General features: G+C 40.2%; 1 protein-coding gene across 1 annotated transcript in view; it reads right to left on the minus strand.

The window, feature by feature from the left end:
- LOC108717423 (heparan sulfate glucosamine 3-O-sulfotransferase 5) overlaps positions 1-14,987 on the minus strand; it is a 200,731-nt gene extending 185,744 nt beyond the window's left edge. Inside the window, exon 1 of the mRNA XM_041564587.1 lies at positions 14,173-14,987. The gene's annotated coding sequence lies outside the window, so the exon portion shown is untranslated. The remainder of the gene's footprint in view (positions 1-14,172) is intronic.
- Positions 14,988-19,197: the final 4,210 nt, after the last annotated feature.

Below are 19,197 nucleotides of genomic sequence, written 5' to 3' on the forward strand. Positions count from 1 at the left end.
CTTCTCTTGGGCTTCTGCTTTTCTCTGGAACTCTCTGCCACAAGCTGTCAGACTTTCTCCTTCTTTCCAAACTTTCAAGAGCTCCTTAAAGACCCACCTGTTTAAAGAGGCTTATTTGATGTACCTTAATTAATCATTGCTGTATCAAAAGTGACAACGTGTTTATATAATCCTAATGTCTCAATTGTACCCTAACCTTTAGTTTGTAAACTCTAATCTCTAGGTCATTCTAACCCTATAGTACTCTATAATCCTTGTTATCCACCATTTATTCCCTGTTTGCTATAACTGCAGTAAAGCACTGCGTATCTTGGCAGCGCTATATAAATAAATGATGATGATGATATAGAAAATCAGTATGAATTTATTCCATTGGGCACATACTTGTGATGGAATAACAGAATTTTTTTTTACAAAAGAATTTTATTGAGGGTTTGTAGACCCATTGAAAATTATGAGTAGAATATAAATCTGATGCCTTCAAGGTTTTTTCAATATTTATTTGATCAAATATTCTAGATTAAAGGGATCCTGTCATCACAAAACATGTTTTTTTGAAAACACATCAATTAATAGTGCTACTCCAGCAGCATTCTGCACTGAAATCCATTTCTCAAAAGAGCACATATTTTTTTATATTCAATTTTTAAAACTGACATGGGCCTAGACATTTTGTCAATTTCCCAGCTGCCCCTGGTCATGTGCAGAAGTTCTCAGAAACAGTGGTTTTACAACTTAATATTAGTTCAGTGTTTCAAAGGAAAGCAAAATCTTGAAACATTTTTCAGTTTATACAGTGAATGTTTGAATCTGTAAAGAAGAATGTAGACACTGCTATTTTTTTGGAACATGTTTCCATGTTCTTCACTTTATGTAAAGGAATATCACAAATTTGACACATTTTTATTCATGTTTTGATTTGGAATAGAATGTGCAGTGTTCTCATTGCTTTTGCGTGTATGGAAATGAAAGCTATTATGAGGATTTCGAGTTTTAGTCACCTTTTAAACACACTGCTAATATTGTGAACACAACTGTACACATACACCTTTGTTCAACTTAATCAATAGTAAACATTAAAAAAGGGCTTATACTGAAAATATTTTTGAAAATATTTTTGTGTAGCACAACTATATATTTCACACCGTGATAAATTTGGTGCACAAACTCTTGCTCTGTTATTTGGATTAGTGAGCTAAGAAATGTAAACTATTTCACATTTTGAATGCCAAACTAATAAATTATACAGGGAATCATATTTTTCTCTGTTTCCAATTTGCTTGTTTTCTTTGCCTTTTTTTATGTGTAAAGGCTGTCCAAAACAATATTTACAGTTTTATTGTGAATGTTTTTACATTTTTTATTTTAAACAACTTTTCTATGAACTGCGGTATACAGGTATATAATTCCCTCTCAAGGCTAATATCATTACAATGAAACAATACTGTATTATTTATTATAGCCACATTTTTGTAGGTCAACTAAGTAAAAAATCCTTTGTCAATAACAATTCAATTACAATATTGTCAAAATCATTGGGGCGTCTCCCATGGACTTATATGCAACCTCGATTGGTATGAGATGCCGGATTTCAGATTTGGACTTTTCCACCCTCTGGGTTTAATAAATTTCGAAAAATGTGTGTTTTTTTTTTAAAATAACCCCTAAGGGTCACATTTGGGAGGTAAGAGATGTCATAACTGCCAGAATCAGTAAGAAGTTTTTCTTATATAAGATGAATAATGCCAGTCAAGATAAGCAGCATTGTTGTCTTTAGTGTTACACAGTGAGATGAAATCGTGACCTCTGTGCAAACAGCAATTAAAAATTGTAGAATGATGGATTTGCTTGTAGCTGGGCAATTCTTAATTATATCTATGTGTCACAACTGAATGGGGAAAAAAAAATCTATTATTAGAGTTTAGATTACCCACTGAAATAACAGCTGAAGTATTAAAAGAATAATACTAGCACAATGATAAAAGATACAACGAATTATACTGACTCGAAAACTCAAATCAAATTCGACTAAACCAGAATCAAGTTTTTTCTCTGAAAAAAACATTAATATCATTAAGGCTATTAACATCTTTAAATGGACTTCTACATAAACGCAGCAGGCTTCAGGTGGTGCATAGTCGAATTTGAATTGTTCCACTAGTAAAGGTTTGATAAATTCCAAATTTCGAATTTGTCAGTTTTAACCAAAAAAAAAAACCCAAAAACATTCAAATTTACTATTTGACCCTTGATAAATCTGCCCCTGCATTAACCCTTTAGTAACTTTATGCAGCTTCTGTATACAACAAATTCAATTACAAATACTGTATTTAACTCAAGGGGCTTTATTGTTTTCTAATGTAAAAAGAAATTGGTTCCTAAAAGATTTCAATCATAAGTTCTTACATATAAAGCATATAACTGATCTTTCATAGAAAGCTTAACAGGATCATAATTTATTTACTACAAAAACACACAAAATTTAATTCACAGCAACATGTGATCATCCCATTAAATATGTAAGGCATTGTTAGAAGTCACAAAGTATTTTGATGTACCCCTATGTTGGATGAGTATGCATCTCATATATACAGGTATCAAATCCATCACCTGGAAAACATTTATCCAGAAATTTCTTAATTATGGGAAGGCCATAATTCCCATTTTCTCTGTAATAATAAAACAGTACTTTGTACTTAATCCCCATTAAGATATAATCACTCCTTATTGTAGGCAAAGTAATACTGTTGGGTTTAAAGGAGAACTAAAGCTTAACTAAAGAAGTAGCCTAGAAATGTTGTACATTATTTTTTGGGCTTCTGTACCAGCCCAAGCCAACCTCAACCCTTAAGCAGATCTGTGCCTCCAAATATGCCCCAGTAGCCCCCAATCTTCTTTTCTACTGATTCACTGCACATGCCCTGTGCTGCTGTCACTTACTGAGTTCAGAGGTGGATATGCAGTACATATAGAATATAAATGTCACAATATAAGGCTGATTAGTAATTAATACAGATAATTATTACATGGCAGCGCAGAAACCAGTGCAACTAGCATCATCTTATATTACAGACAAACCTCATTTTCTGCTTCATAATTTGCAACAACCCCTAAGCTTAGTGTCTCACCAACTGCTCAGAGCCCACTGAGCATGTGAGTGTCACAGACACTTTCCAAGATGGTGGTCCCTGTGACAAGTTTGAAGTCCTATATCATTGCTACTATTGCAAAGCTGAAACTATTCTGGCCTTCTCCTATTCATAGTCCAGTCTCTTATTCCAATTGATGCATGGTTGCTAGTGTAATGTGTAAAAATTAATTTGAAGGTGAATGACCCCTTTAATGTTTAAATGATTTTTAGAAAACTTAAAGGAGAATTCAACCCTTTAGCAAAAAAAAACCCCTACCCCCCCACCCCACGTAGACCCCCCTCCCTCCTCCCCCAGCCTAACTGCACCCCCGGGGAAATGCACCTAACTTTTTATTTACCCCTCGGCGCAGATAGTTCCACGCAGCCATTTTCCTGGTCTTCGGTAAGCCGAGACGGAGACCGTCAAATCGGCACATGCACAGTTGGAGCAATTTACCGGTTTGTGACAACTGTGCATGCACCAAAATGGCCAAAAATTGGTGAAGCACTGGAAGAAGACACGAAGGCCTAGAAGATGGCTGCAGTGATGCCTGAATCTGCTCCGAGGGGTAAGTAAAAAGTTAGGGGCATTTCCCCGGGGGGGGGGAGGGTCTACATGGGGTGGGGGTTTTTTTGCTAAAGGGTTGAATTCTCCTTCAAGGTATGGAGATCCAAATTACGGAAAGAGCTGTTTCCATAAAGCCACAGGTCCCAAATATTTTGGATAAAAGATCCTCTACCTATATATGGTGCTCTTAAATATTTAACCTTTTTGTTGCTGATGACATATATGCTATGTCATCAGCAAGCAGCAACACTTGTCAACAACATAGCACATCCAAACAAACTCTTTACCTAGAAACATGTTGTCACGACCAGCACCCAATACCAGAACAAGTGCTAAGTACCCTGGTCTCGGCTTCCCCAGTAGTGTGACCACCTTTGGGCTTCGGGAGGCCTCAGCTTACTTGGGTGCCACCTGGACTTAACGAGAAGTACAAGGCGAGATGTTCTGGCTGGCAAAGTGGCACGGCTGGTAGCAGAGTCTTTTGGGCCGAAGGTCACGGTACAAAGGATTAGGCAGAATTTAAAAAAAATCAGAATTAAACTTATCTGAGTTTTTTTTTCAATACTGTGATTTTGAAAAAACAAAAAAACTGCTAGCATATGTACAAAAAAACTCATGCATAGTTCCATTCATTTTTACAAATACAAATATTTTAAAAACTTGAAGAATAGACATTCCATTGATTCCTAAAAAAAAGTGTGCCAGGTTATAGGCGCCACATTGTTCCATTCAAGATTTTTTTGATTGCTAAAACTCAAGAATTCTAATTCGATAAACTCAAATTCAAGAAATTCAGGATAGTGTTTTATTCACCACAAATTCTAATAAATAGGCCCCCTAGAGTTTACAGACTGTTACAGACTGTAAACTTGACACTCAGGGGCCTAATTTCCAACACCGTAGAATTTACGTTTCAGGGCTATTCTTTGATTTATGATGTGTTGCATGTTTACGGGCAACACACAGAATAGCAATAACCAAGAAGAATAGAAAAACACATTTACCAGTTTATTCTGTTTGTTCCTCATTGCTGTACATTTAAAAACGATCAAGCTATTATTTGAATACTGGTAATTAAATACATCTTTAATCATTTATAAAATTTTGCATTTGTGAGACTGTGAGAATATAATCTCTTTTAATTTCACAGCACAATACATTTTCATCTTTATTATTACTACTGTGTGTTTTGCTGTTTCTGTCCTCACGCTGGGCTAAGTGTTTTGGAATACAGATAGATGTCTACACTGATAGAGGAGTTAAAGATCCATAAAGAAAAGCATTAATGTCCAAGGAACATAATTATGCTTTGTAGTTATCATTTACTGGTCTTCAGCAAGTTACTTGAAAACATGCCTGTTGTCACTGAGCACTCACATGACCAATGCATTTCATCGTGCTTCTAATAGCGGTCATATTTCTGAAATACTACTGTGCAGAAATGTGGATGGAGGGCTGTGCTGAACCTGCAGAAAAGGTCATATGAATCCCTTGCTAACTTCATGGGAGCCAGATTTTCATCCATCAACAGCCATGACTGTGAAAAATAGCAGATATTATATACTAGCCACAATGCTCTAAACACTTCAAGTATTTTATTATATATAATGCTCCCCAAACCAGCCACGAGTTAAGTTCTTTCAGAAAATAATTTACTATAACAATTGTGGAAGGAAAAGTCTTGCAGGCCCTAGATGGCCCCTCGCATTCCTAAGCCCCCCTCCAAGGTAGACTGAGCAGTTTCAAAGTGCCCATGGGGCCCTTCTATGAACTGTTTCAAGACTACCCAGGAGACAGTGTGCCATCTGAGAAGGTCCTTATCAGTAGTATGTTATGTTATCCTTTTGCTTCTAGCAGGTGCCCTGGCCTTGAAGCTCTCCCACTATGTTACTCCCTTCTCGTTCACATAGCTAGCTAACACTAGATAATTGTACACTGAGACACTATGATAGATACTTGGCAATACTCCCTTTTCTCCCTAGAGAGGCCTTTTCCCATTGAAGTTCCTCTCCTGAAGGGTATATAATGTGTGGTCAATCTTTTGTTTCTCAGTTCTGACCTACTTGTGTATCAGAACCCACGGAGCTCGTGTATGTTTATTATATAAATAATAAACTTGGATTATTCCTTTTACCTCGGTGATCTCCGGTCTTTGGATTATTCCCTATCAAATGGTGGAGAATGCGGGCAGGCTCAAGACGCTGACTTCACCCATCCACAGTGAGGACCCGGAGAACTAACGGGACAGGAGTGGCCACACAGGGTAAGCATACCTTGTTCTGTCTCCTTTCTTCTCCGGTTCCAAACGGACAGGGTGTTGCTGTGCAAGCAGCCTGACCCAAGGTGATCACTCGAGGTATCTATGTTTGTCTTAACCATGTGTCCTGTATGAATGTGCATGTGATTGGGGACTAATTGCAAAGTGAAAAAGTTCTAACTTTTCTATACTCTTGCTGCTTATAAGAATTGTACTAACTTACCTGGTCAGACCCCAGTATACCCCAAGATAGTATGCGTACTTGAGGGAAGAGGGCATTTTTTTTTTTTAGTTGAGATGAAATAGGCTCACTAAGGCATTTGGCCAGAATGAGTGTAAGACTCCGTTAGGAGCATCTCGCCCTAGCGGGGAGGATTGTGAACAGAGGCTGATCACCTCTGCGCGTTCACCAAGGAGAGTGAGCGCAAGACAGTCGCTAGGCAGAGTGACTGTAGAGCATTCACCAGGTAGTGTGATTGCTGTTGAATATGGCAAAGATGTAGTGGCTTACTTGCCTAAGTGGAGTACACTTACAGAGAGTAAGTCATTTGCCATTCCTCCCAACGATACATGGGATCACCAGACAAGAGTACAAGCATTTAAGTACATACGCAGCACAGCAGTGATATATCAGAAGCTTTAGCCCCACAGACTTGAGTGGTTGTAACTCATAAGGCATACATAGAGCCGTCAGCCTCCCCACTCTATGATGGGTTGTTTTCCCGTAATAGCTAAGAGCAAGGGAGAGGCAGCAAAAGAGGTAAAGGGTCAAGTATGTGCCCTAGAAAGTCAGGAAAGTGCCTAAGAATCAAAGGAAGCTAGAAAGCAAAGAGAGGAACAAGAAAAGTTGATAGCAGAAGGGTTAAGTTAGATAATAGAGAACAGTGAAAAAAAATTGACACCAAAAAGACAAACAGCTCAGAGATAAGTTCTCTGAAAGTTATAGCTCAGATACGGACAAGCAGGCTGTCCCCAGCCCCACAGCTAAGCTCTACCCCGCCCGTACAATACAAAGTAGAGAAAAAAGGGGGGCGACGGGGGACGCTGCAGAAGTGCGTCTAACTAAAAACACACAGATCTTAGAAGGATTTTTCAAGATGTTCCACAGCCCCATACTAATCCACACAAATTTGCACAGGAACTCTTGTGTGTCAATGGTGCTCATAAGCCTAATTAGACCAATATATTATTTGTACTCGAAGTGTGTGGTCCAGGGGATTACCAAATGTTAGACAAAATGTATTGAGATACTAACCCTGTTGACCCAGCCCAAGTCGGAGTCTGTTTACATGCTCTGAAAAGTACAATAAGCACCAATTTTTTTTCTTTCAGAAGCTTCTTGGGAAATAGTTTTCAAATTTAACCAAGATGCCAAAGAGTCTGCTGTCCAGTATGCTATTACCTTTGTGGTAGGACTACTAAATGATCCTCAAAGTAACCTCAGCATACATAGTCTTGCCTGGAAGCATAAGAAGTTAGAAAAGATAATTGCCGTTGCCACAAGTTGAGAACTCCTTTCTTAAGCCCCAGCAGGTGTTACTCGTTCAGCAACAGTCTAACAACTTCCAGGATAATTCCCAAAACTCCAGAAACAATAACTAACAGACAGCAGAACAGGTCAGATAACCGTGACAAAAAGACAGTTGTTTGTGTTAATTGTAATAATCAAGGGCATTATGCATATAAGTGCATATCCCCAAAGAAAGCCCTTTCCCTGCAGGAGATGCAGCCCCTTCACATTCCAATGCATCCCTCATAAATCCTGCTTGAAGGTGCGATGCAGCCCCGTTACCAGTATTTCCAAACACTTCTAATCACCATCCAGACCTCCTAATTGAAGTGTTTATTAATTAAAAGACCCTAACTTTGTTTACTGAATACTGGTGCTGCCCGCTCAGTTTTAAAGACTCACTCAAACCTGCCATTATCTGGTAATGTAGTCACGGCAGTGTGAGTTGGAGGAAATCCTCTCCCTATGGCAGAAACAAGCCCATCGCAAGTGTCCATTGGTCCTGTATCCACAAAAGCTGCCTTTCTTTTAAGTGCCTCCATCCCTGACAGTTTCATAGGTAGGAACATCCTTTCTAAACCAGTGTGCACCATATACTGTAATCCGGATGCAGTATTTGTGCCTGTCCTGCCTCCATAAGTGTCTGAGATGACCAATGCACTAGATACTACTAATCTTCTGTCACTAAAGGAAATTTCTGAGGAGGAAGATTCTGTACCTCCTAAATTACAATGTGTTTCAAGTGATTTGTGGGCTTTCTCACCAACAGATGTTGGGTTCATGTCATCCATCCCACCAGTGTCCATACAAGTAGACCCAAAGGGCCCCCCCCGCCCAAAATCTCACAGTACCCACTGTCCAGGGCAAAGGTATAGGGGATTTGCCCCGTAATTCAAGGGTTACTTGATAAGGGAGTGTTCAACCATAGGATTGGCCCTGTAAATATGCCCATCTTGCCAATTCAAAAGCCCGGCAAGAATGAGTGGCGGTTTGTTCAGGATCTCAGAGCAGTTAACGAAGTTGTTATTGCAGCCCATACGGTAGTGCCACATCCAACTACCGAAACAGGTTGCAGTCATTAAGTACTAAGCCCACACTGGGTCCTCTGACCCTGTAGCACAAGATAATGCCTATGCTGATGTAGCTGCAAAGCAAGCAGCATTGTGTTATAAAATGTTTCAAGCATGTGTTGTAAAAGAACCTTCTCTTCCTGTTCCCTCTAGCGCTGTATTAGCAGCCCTTCAGGACCAAGCAGAGCCTGAGGAGAAGGAACGTTGGCTTAAAGCCGGATGCACACAAACTCCAAGTGGTGATGTTTTTGTTTGGCATTTAGGTGATTGCCCTGTTGCACCCCGTGCTCTGTTACCCTATTTGGTTGCTGCCTCACATGATCTCACCCACACTTTTTATGGGGGGATATGTGATGTAGTGTCCGGAATGTGGTTTGCCCCCGGGTTCTCATCTATTGCAGCCAAGTATGTATAATTATGTTTTATTTGTTTGCAATATAATCTAGGTAAGACTATTCCAACACCTATCAAACACTGACCTAAACCACCGTAACAATTTCAGATATTGCAGATAGATTTCCTACAGTTACCTACATGTTGTACCTATGAATATGTAATTGTTTGTGTTGACCAATTCCCTGGGTCCATTGTAAAAGCTTCAGATGAAGCTATAGCTAATGAGTTAATTGCAGAGATTGTTGGCAGTTATGGACTGCCTGAGGTATTATCCTCTGATCAAGGTACACGTTTCATGGGACAGGTAATGTAATTAATCTGCACAAAGACATTGGGATTCATCAAATGTTACACACCATTTCATCCCCAAGCTAGTGGGAAAGTCTAAAGGGTGTTATTAACAGCAGGCTAAGTAAAGTATGTGCAGAGACTAAACTTGTGTGGCCAGATGCCCTTGATATAGTGCTTATGTCTGTCATGCACACTCCCCAAAGGCTAAGTAAACTCTCCCCATATGAAATATTGTTTGGGAGACAAGCACGCTTGGCTCAGTACTTTCCTTCTACTCATCTTCTTTGCATGAACTATGGACGAATGACTGAATATGTTTCTCAGTTACATAAGGAACTGACCAAATTGTGTTCTCGAGTTTATTCTTCATTACCGGATCCAGCGGATGTTCTGGAACCACATGCTCTCATTCCAGGAGATTGGATCCTCATAAGGAGACACAGTGCCAAAGATCTTCAACCTCGCTGAAAATGACCATTCCAGGTACTCCTGGTCACAGAAACAGCTGTAAAGGTTGAAGGGAAACCGAAATCTCCACTTCCACCTGCGGTGTAAGTGGGGGGGAATTGTAGGACATAATAACGCCTCTTTCCCTCCACCACCTAAGTCCCAGGGACCCTAACGTGCAGTGCAAAAGACGTAGGTCCCCATCGGGTGAAGATCCTCAGCAGCACCATCATGTCTCTGTGTGCAAGATGCTTTGGCCCGAAGCCAGATAAAAGACTTATCATCTGTGTCTCCGTACTGCACATCATTATCTTCGTTGCTGTGCTGACGATAGCACTCATAAAGCCTGCAGGCAACGACAACTCACAAGTAAACAAACAGCAGCCTCACCAACTTCGGAGGCTAATGTGTCGTCAACCGATCAGGTTAAGGTTGTCAAAAGAGACTTATATGCATAACTGTTTGAGCCTAATGATAATGCTTTTGTTAAAATGTATGTTATAGCAGCATCCACACTATTATTGCTTGATGGATATGTACACATTATCCTTTGTCAGCTCGCAGTATGACATACGTAGCAGAATCTCTATCCTGTCAGGATATAGTTAACAGGCCTTGGGGTAATTTGACACTTCTCCAGTTTCATAAAACGGTGTCGCCCAAGGATATTGGTAAGTTGGTACACTTATGTTCTGATGGCCTTTGTATCAACAGTTCTGCTAATCATCTATACCTCCTTACACTTTACCTTCACCTTATTACTTTGTTTGTGGTGAATGTGCCTATCCGTGGCTACCAAAAGGCTCCCATGGTGTATGTATGATTGCTAAATTGCTTCATCCCACCTGGTATATGGAAGCTAAAGATATTAAGATAGCTCAGATTCCAGCACACTTCCTAATGAAGCGTGCATCTTTAAAGGTAAGGCAAGAGCTCTCTTTAACTTCCCCTGAGGTAAATAGATGTTGCATTAAGAAAGCCTTTAGCCTTATGTCTAGTATGTTGTTGCTTGATAACATTACTAATGAATATGACAACAGTTTGAAGATAGTAAGTCATGAACTCCAACAATTGAAGAAGGAAGTTCTGCCGCATTGTTTAGTGTTATATTATCTTCCAGCTAGTCAAGGAGGGTTAGGTACAGTTGTAATTACATTGATGACAAGCACCTGGTAAAGGTTTAGCAGAGGAAGGACATCTTTTTAACCAATCACAAGGAACAATCCATCTTCCCCTGGTTGGACCCATCCACATGGTTCCACGATATCAGTGCTAAGATTTTCCATACCATTCTGTATGTCCTCGTTTGTGTTGGTGTCATCCTCCTAGTCATCTATTGTCTACCTAACACCATTTGTTGCTGTTGTTCTTGCTGTACCTCCTTATTGTCTCACTCTTTTCTAAAGGCAAGCTCTTCTAAACCTGTTCTGTTCTATCCTAAGAACACTAAAAGTCTAAAAATTGACTTCAATGAACCACCACAGTGTATGAACATTATATACCAGATGTATTCTCATATAGGTTGTATGCATTGCATTTATAAGGTATGCTATGTTTAATTGTTTGTTTTGTATTATGGTTGTCAGAAGAACTGACAAAACGGGGGATTGTGGAAGGAAAAGTCTTGCAGGCCCTAGATGGCCCCTCGCATTCCTAAGCCCCCCTCCAAGGTAGACTGAGCAGTTTCAAAGTGCCCATGGGGCCCTTCTATGAACTGTTTCAAGACTACCCAGGAGACAGTGTGCCATCTGAGAAGGTCCTTATCAGTAGTATGTTATGTTATCCTTTTGCTTCTAGCAGGTGCCCTGGCCTTGAAGCTCTCCCACTATGTTACTCCCTTCTCGTTCACATAGCTAGCTAACACTAGATAATTGTACACTGAGACACTATGATAGATACTTGGCAATACTCCCTTTTCTCCCTAGAGAGGCCTTTTCCCATTGAAGTTCCTCTCCTGAAGGGTATATAATGTGTGGTCAATCTTTTGTTTCTCAGTTCTGACCTACTTGTGTATCAGAACCCACGGAGCTCGTGTATGTTTATTATATAAATAATAAACTTGGATTATTCCTTTTACCTCGGTGATCTCCGGTCTTTGGATTATTCCCTATCACAATGTTTTATCATCTTTTCGTCTTTAAATTCATCCTGCAGGATCCCAATTCTTAGGAAGCTGGGATCTAAGTTCACATGTTTATTAAAACAGAATCTGAGTAAATATATTAAATATACAAATACAATTGTTGGTGGTGGCAATTATGGCTTAGGAGGTTTTGCTGCTAACAGGAGCTTGGAACCTCCATAAGACATAAACAAGAATGTCTGAAGAGTACAGCTGTAATATAAAATTCATACAGAAGATGTGTTATGTATGTGTTCCATAGTCCAGTTCCTTGTAAGCCATTCCAGGGCATGTAACAAATTTTAAATGTATACAGAACTTATATAGTTTGTTTCATCGGTTGTAGATATGGTGTTCCACATATTTTGCCTATAAACTTATGACAGTTCTTGAAGTTAGCAGTTGCTTACAATGCTTTTTCATGTTGAAAGTAATTGTACTCCCATTGCCTTGGTGTGCGGTGTATGTCTGCAGACAACATCTATACAACATACCTCCCCATATATAAAATAAAAAAGTGGCAATCAGTATATAGTTCTTAACCAAATCCTAATAATGGTTGCTTCCACTTAAAGGAGAAGGAAAGGTTAAAACTAAGTAAGCCTTATCAGAAAGGTCCATCTAAATATACCAGTAAACCCCCAAAGTAGTGCTGCTCTGAGTCCCCTGTCAAAAGAAACACTGCATTTCTTTCCTTCTATTGTGTACACATGGGCTTCTGTATCAGACTTCCTGCCTTCAGCTTAAACCTCATTGCCCTGGGCAAGAGCATGCTCAGTTTGTTCCTCTTCCCCGCCTCCCTCCCTCCCTTCTCTACTGTAATCTGAGCTCAGAGCAGGGAGAGACTCAGGCAGGAAGTGATGTCACACCATGTTAATACTGCAGCTCCTATCCTAAACAAACAGAGAGTTTCTAGAGCTTTTTACTCAGGTATGGTAAAACATTCTACAGAATAAATATAGCATTCTAGCTTGCACTATTGCAGCTAATCTATTGGCAATAAAATGTCTCCGTAGCTTTCCTTCTCCTTTAACAGCATAGAAGACAGCAATCACTACTACTACCATTCAAAAAATATATTGGAACATGTATTATAAAGCATTCAAATCAATTTTCAAATACATATAGAGCAACAGAGCCCATTGTGGGTAATAAGAATCTGCAAATAATCGACTTCTATATTAACATGCTATAATTATAACTGCAACAGTCAGCATTATAAATGCATCCTAAACCGCTCCATGAGAACACTATAAATCACGCAGTCAGTTGTGCATTCCCTCTAGGCACTATAACACCTGAGTTTTACTTAATCCATATATTTCCACAGATGCATGCCCTGGCTCCATTTGCATATCCAATGTTCTCTTTGCACCCCGCCACTAAGTACATTTTGGTTAATAATGGTAAACTTTTCATGCTATATGTTACATTAATCAAACTGTGCTTTCCTGCCTGTCTTTTAGCTCTTACAGCAACTATAATAAAAGGTTTGTCTCAGTCCCAGAGCTTAGGCAAGACTGCAGCAGCAGTTGGTGATTTTCAATTCACACTGTGGCCTTACATAAACTAATTTTATCAGCACGCATATTTTATAGCTTACGAATCAGGCACTCAAAATTGCACTGCCAATAACAGCGCCGTACTAGGAAAGGACTTTTATCTGCTTTAAGGGTTGGAACGGAGATTGTCACAAAAGAAAAATTAGAAGAAGAGAGTATAAAAGATATATTGCATTAGTGTATTACAGCCTATTTCAAACATGTTAACTGTATAGTAGAAATACTTGGGGTTCAGCAAAAATAAAACCTGCACAAAATTCCCAGTTAAAGGAAACTTCATGTTCAGATCTGCAGGTACTATTTGAACAATACATAAAGTGCACTTGTATACAGCTGCAGGGTTGGTCAAAGGGTGTCTATGGTTATTTGTGTGTGTGTGTATGGTATCAGGAATATAGGAGAGTGAGTGTGTTTGTAGGTGTAGGTGCAGGTGGATGCAGATATGTTTTCCTCTGTGGTTTCTATACAGCAGGAGAATTGAGAGAGTTTAGTGTCCAGGGCAAACAGGCTGACAGCTCCCCCAGTATGAGTACATGCAGATATAGTCCATTAGCAAATCACCGACCCCAATAACTGCAATAATACACTAACTTAACCCCATGTTCTTCTATCAGCATGAGCAAGGAAAACACACAACTGTGCCAACTGCAACAAATATCCAAGGTGCCAGCAGTGTAACAGCTGTATCAGGCAACCCTAAAGGAAACGCTCTTCTCAGATCAAATCTCCTTGCACTAACTGAGCAAAACTGAAGCAAATGACACAAGACAGAGAGGGAAGTTGTTGTGCAGAACAGGGTTGCCGTGTGCTCTCACTTACCAGCAGTCTGCAACTATCACACACACACAGCGGAGCTTGTTGTAGCTTCAGGATATGGTTGGCTCTCCTGCTGCTGCGGCTCCTTTATCCCAGGAAGATGCTGCTCACAGAGTGAGGAGAAGAGCTGTGCCGTGACACACACACAGGCAGCCGCCAGGGCTCAGGATTGGCTCTGTGCACATCCCCGGGAGACTGGAGCCAGGTGCAGGGCTCACACTCCCGCACAGAGGCGCAGGCACGTCACTCAGCAGCTCCAGCACACGCAGCACTGGCTACACGGATGGCGGGAGGAGGACGCCTCCAGCACAAGCCATGCTCCTCATTGTCTTTTTTTACCTTACTTGACTTCCCCCTGCTCTCACTGACTGAATATACATACATGTACACGTCTATATAGCGTTACTGTTACAAAAGTGTAGCAGGCTCAGCTTTATTAGGCACAATAAAAACCTTCAACTCTATTGGTGTGTTTGTGTGCAGGGCCGCCATCAGAAATCATGGGGCCCCGTACAGCAAAATTTTCCGGGCCCCCCGGTCCCCGCCCATCCCCAAGGCCCACCGCAGATCCCGCCCACACCACAGTAAAATGTCCACAAAGACACAACCGCTTAAAATGATAAACCGCCCACTCACAAAAAAAAAGCCATTGGTGGTCAGGGCCCCCTTATAATTTAAAAAACAAAAAAATTGGCGTCAGGGTTCCCACATAAAAGTTTCTTAAAAAACATTAGTGGTCAGGGCCCCCCCATAAGTTAAAAAAAAAACTACTGGCACCAGGGGCCCCATAAATGTTTTTTAAAAAAGCATTGGTGGTCAGCCCCCCCCCCCCGATAAGTTAAAAAAAAAACTATTGGCACCAGGGGCCCCATAAATGTTTTTTAAAAAAGCATTGGTGGTCAGACCCCCCCCTATAAGTTAAATAAAAAAAAACTATTGGCACCAGGGGCCCCATAAATGTTTTTTAAAAAAGCATTGGTGGTCAGGATCCCTCCTATAAGTTAAAAAAAAAACTATTGGCACCAGGGGCCCCATAAATGTTTTTTAAAAAAGCATTGTTGGTCAGGCCCCCCCTATAAGTTAAATAAAAAAACTATTGGCACCAGGGGCCCCATAAATGTTTTTTAAAAAAGCATTGGTGGTCAGGCCCCCCCTATAAGTTAAAAAAAAAACTATTGGCACCAGGGGCCCCATAAATGTTTTTTAAAAAAGCATCAGTGGTCAGGGCCCCCCCCCTATAAGTTAAAAAAAAAAAAACTATTGGCACCATGTGCCCCATAAATGTTTTTTAAAAAAGCATTGGTGGTCAGCCCCCCCCTATAAGTTAAAAAAAAACTATTGGCACCAGGGGCCCCATAAATGTTTTTAAAAAAGCATCGGTGGTCAGGGTCCCCCCTAAAAGTTGAAAAAAAAAACTATTGGCACCATGGGCCCCATAAATGTTTTATAAAAAAGCATTGGTGGTCAGGACCCCCCTATAAGTTAAAAAAAAAACTATTGGCACCAGGGGCCCCGTAAATGTTTTTCTAAAAAAACATTGGTGGTCAAGGCCCCCCCATAAGTTAAAAAAAACTATCAGTGCCAGGGGCCCCCTACAAAAAAAAAATCATTGTATAAGTGGGCATTGCACACACTGTATATAACAGGATCCAGGTTTCTACTGATACCAGCACTAGGCAAACTCTGTACACAGGGTCTGTGGTAGCTAAATATATCACACTACAAAGATAGTTAGGCAAATATTAAGCGCAACATACACAGCACTGCTTTGTCTCTCTCGTGTTCTGTTTCTCTGCAAGCTCCAGGATGCTGCCACTCAGCTCTCTTTGTGCCATAGAGAAAAGAGCCCAAAGAAGAACCGTGTGCTTCCAGGACATAAGGAAGGGAGACGCTGTCATTGGCTGAAAAGCACTGGGGCAGGGCGAGATTGCAGAGTTAGGGATCGTCTGCCAATTTCATACTGCTGATGAAAACTTCAGTTGTGCATTGTGTCACAGCTTGAAATTGAGTTTACTGATCGTGGAACTTGCAGATAATCCCTAACTTTGCACTTCTCCTCCACATACAATTTTCGGCCTGACTTCTGGTCTTCAGCACCCCCTGTACCCCCCTGATGGCGGCCCTGTGTGTGTGTGCGCTTTGACTGGTAGTATATGTATTGCCCCTGACCTGAGGCCAGAAAGGCATGTGAGCTCCAGTCATGTTGTGTTTAATTAGTATGAACAGCTCAATGGCTTTTTCTTCTGCCCCTCTATAAACTTGAATGCATTCTCTTCCCATATGCCTATTGCTAGGAAGTTATAAATGTACCTGTCAAGAAATATTATGCCTCCTGTTTCAAAGTCTGCCACTAATGGCAAAGGTATATCTGGATTCTCTCACACACACAAAAAAAAAAACCTGCTCTTCTCCATGGGGAAATTGTTGAGATGGATCTGGAAAAGGTTTCCCAGTTTAAAAGCTGCACTGGAAATCACTGCTGGTACATTTAACAGGCATTGGTATAAAGTAGGTTATGGTAATACAAAAACAATTCTTTGTAGGAATTGGCTTGTGAGCATAACCATACATATGGCTAGGTGGCATCATTGACGTAACTAGATGTTACTGGGCCCCTCAGAAAATTACTTTTAGGGCCCTCAGCATATCCAGAGGTTTTTTACCAATATATATTGAAATTACTCATTAATTAGGGCATCATGGGACCCCTTATACTGCCAGGGCTCCCAGCAGTCGCTGGATCTGCTTCATATGCAGTTAATGCCCCTGGGTGGCATATTGCTTCACAACCAAAATTTGGAGATGCTTGCAAAATGCACATGTACTGTACCTGTGACATATTCATAGCCCAGTTACATCTCCATTGCAAAGAAAAAATCATCATCATTATTTATTTATATAGCGCTGTCAAGATACGCAGTGCTTTACTGCAGTTATAGCAAACAGGGAATAAATGGTGGATAACAAACAAGGATTACAGAGTACAATAGGGTTAGAAGGACCTAGAGATTAGAGTTTACAAACTAAAGGTTAGGGTACAATTGAGACATTAGGATTATATAAACACTTTTTTGATACAGCAATGATTAATTAAGGTACATCGAATAAGCCTCTTTAAACAGGTGGGTCTTTAAGGAGCACTTGAAAGTTTGGAAAGAAGGAGAAAGTCTGACAGCTCGAGGCAGAGAGTTCCAGAGAAAAGCAGAAGCCCGAGAGAAGTCTTGTAGACGAGAATGGGCAGAAGTGATCAGAGGAGAAGTGAGGCAAAGATCAGAAGCAGAGCGAAGGTTTCGTGAAGGAGTGTATTTGGAGATTAGAGATGAAATATAGGGAGGGGTTTATTACAAGTATGGAATTTGTTATCCAGAAAGCTCAGCATTACATGAAGGCCATCTCCTCCCATAGACTCCATTCTATTTAAATAATTCACATTTTTAAAAATGATTTCCTTTTTCTCTGTAACAATAAAACAATGCCTTGTACTTGATTTAAACTAAGATATACTGGGATTAATCCTTATTGCTGGCAAAAGAAGCCTATTGGATTTATTTAATTTAGTAAACAGTAACACCAAAAAACTGAAAGTGTATCAAAGTAATGAAAATGTAATGCCCTGTTGCTCTCCAATGGTAAAACTGGTGTTTGCTTCATAAAGACTACTATAGTTTATATAAACAAGTAGCTTTGTAGCCTTGGGGGCAGCCATTCAAGCTGGAAAAAAGCAGAAAAGGCACAGGTTACACAGCAGATAGATAAAACAACATTGTATTGGACAGGGCTTATCTGTTATGTGCTATTTAACCTGTGTGTTCTCTACTTTTTCCATCAAGAATGGCTGCCCCATTGGCTACACAGCAGCTTGTTTCTATAAACTATAGTAGTCTTTCTGAAGCAACCCCAAACCTTTTTCCACTGCATGCTAACAGTATATTATATATTGAATAAAGTACCCCCTCTTGTAAAATATAAGGATATTATAAGTTACCAAGGAGTTTCATGACCATATAAAAGCAAAAGATTGAAGGCCGAGTGGTTTTTATACAGGTCATGGAACTCCAAGGTAACTTCTAATATCCTCATATTTTGCAACTGGGGGTACTTTATTTATTATAATAGTCAGTTAGTCATGTGACAGAAATGACATCAGAACTCACCGTTTATAACTGATGACATCAGAACTCACAGTTTATAAGGATATAATTTACAAGATATTCATGGCTTTTGTGTATTATATGTTAATTACTTCAAAATGCTTTCATTTTTTTGATGTTACTGTTCCTTTAAAGTATGAAAATCCATACCTGTATTGTACATTATTACTGGTCCCATACAGACTGTAATATTCACATCAATCGCACCCCCATGGAGTGTATAATCTAAGGTCCCTTTCACTTATACACACAGTAGGACCACTTTTATCATCTACCAGTTAACCTGCCTGTAAGTTTTTTGAATGTGGGAGAAACCCAGAGAAAAGCCACACAGACACTTGGGGGCAAATTCACTAAGGAGCGAAGCGCCGAACGCTAGTGTTAATTCGCTAGCGTTTGGCATTTTCGCTACTGCGCAAATTCACTAACGAACGCTGGCGTAGTTTCGCTAGTGTTACTTCGCCAGGCGAATCTTCGCTAGCGACGAAACTACGCAAATTCACTAACTTGCGCAGTGTAGTGAACGCTACCTTTTGCGCTAGACTTCCTTCGCCACCTCAGACCTGGCGAAGCGCAATAGAGTAGATAGGGATTGTTTAAAAAAAAGTCAAAATTTCAAAGTCCCAAAAAACGCTGGCGTGTTTTCTACATGATGGGTGATAGGCTGAAAAAGATCGAAAATTTTTTGGGGCTCCCCTTCCTCCCCCCTACATTTCCTGACTCATGGCAACTTACCTAGACAGTGGGCACATGTGTAGGGCAAAATAAAAATTTTATTTGCAGATTTGAAGGTTTTCTAGGCATTTGTAATGCAGATACGTGTTCCTCCATTGAAATTTGAATTTCGCGCCGTATGCAAATTAGCCTTCGCTAGCGC

This window comes from Xenopus laevis, chromosome 5S (genome assembly GCF_017654675.1).
Source record: "Xenopus laevis strain J_2021 chromosome 5S, Xenopus_laevis_v10.1, whole genome shotgun sequence".
NCBI classification, from domain to species: Eukaryota; Metazoa; Chordata; class Amphibia; order Anura; family Pipidae; genus Xenopus; species Xenopus laevis.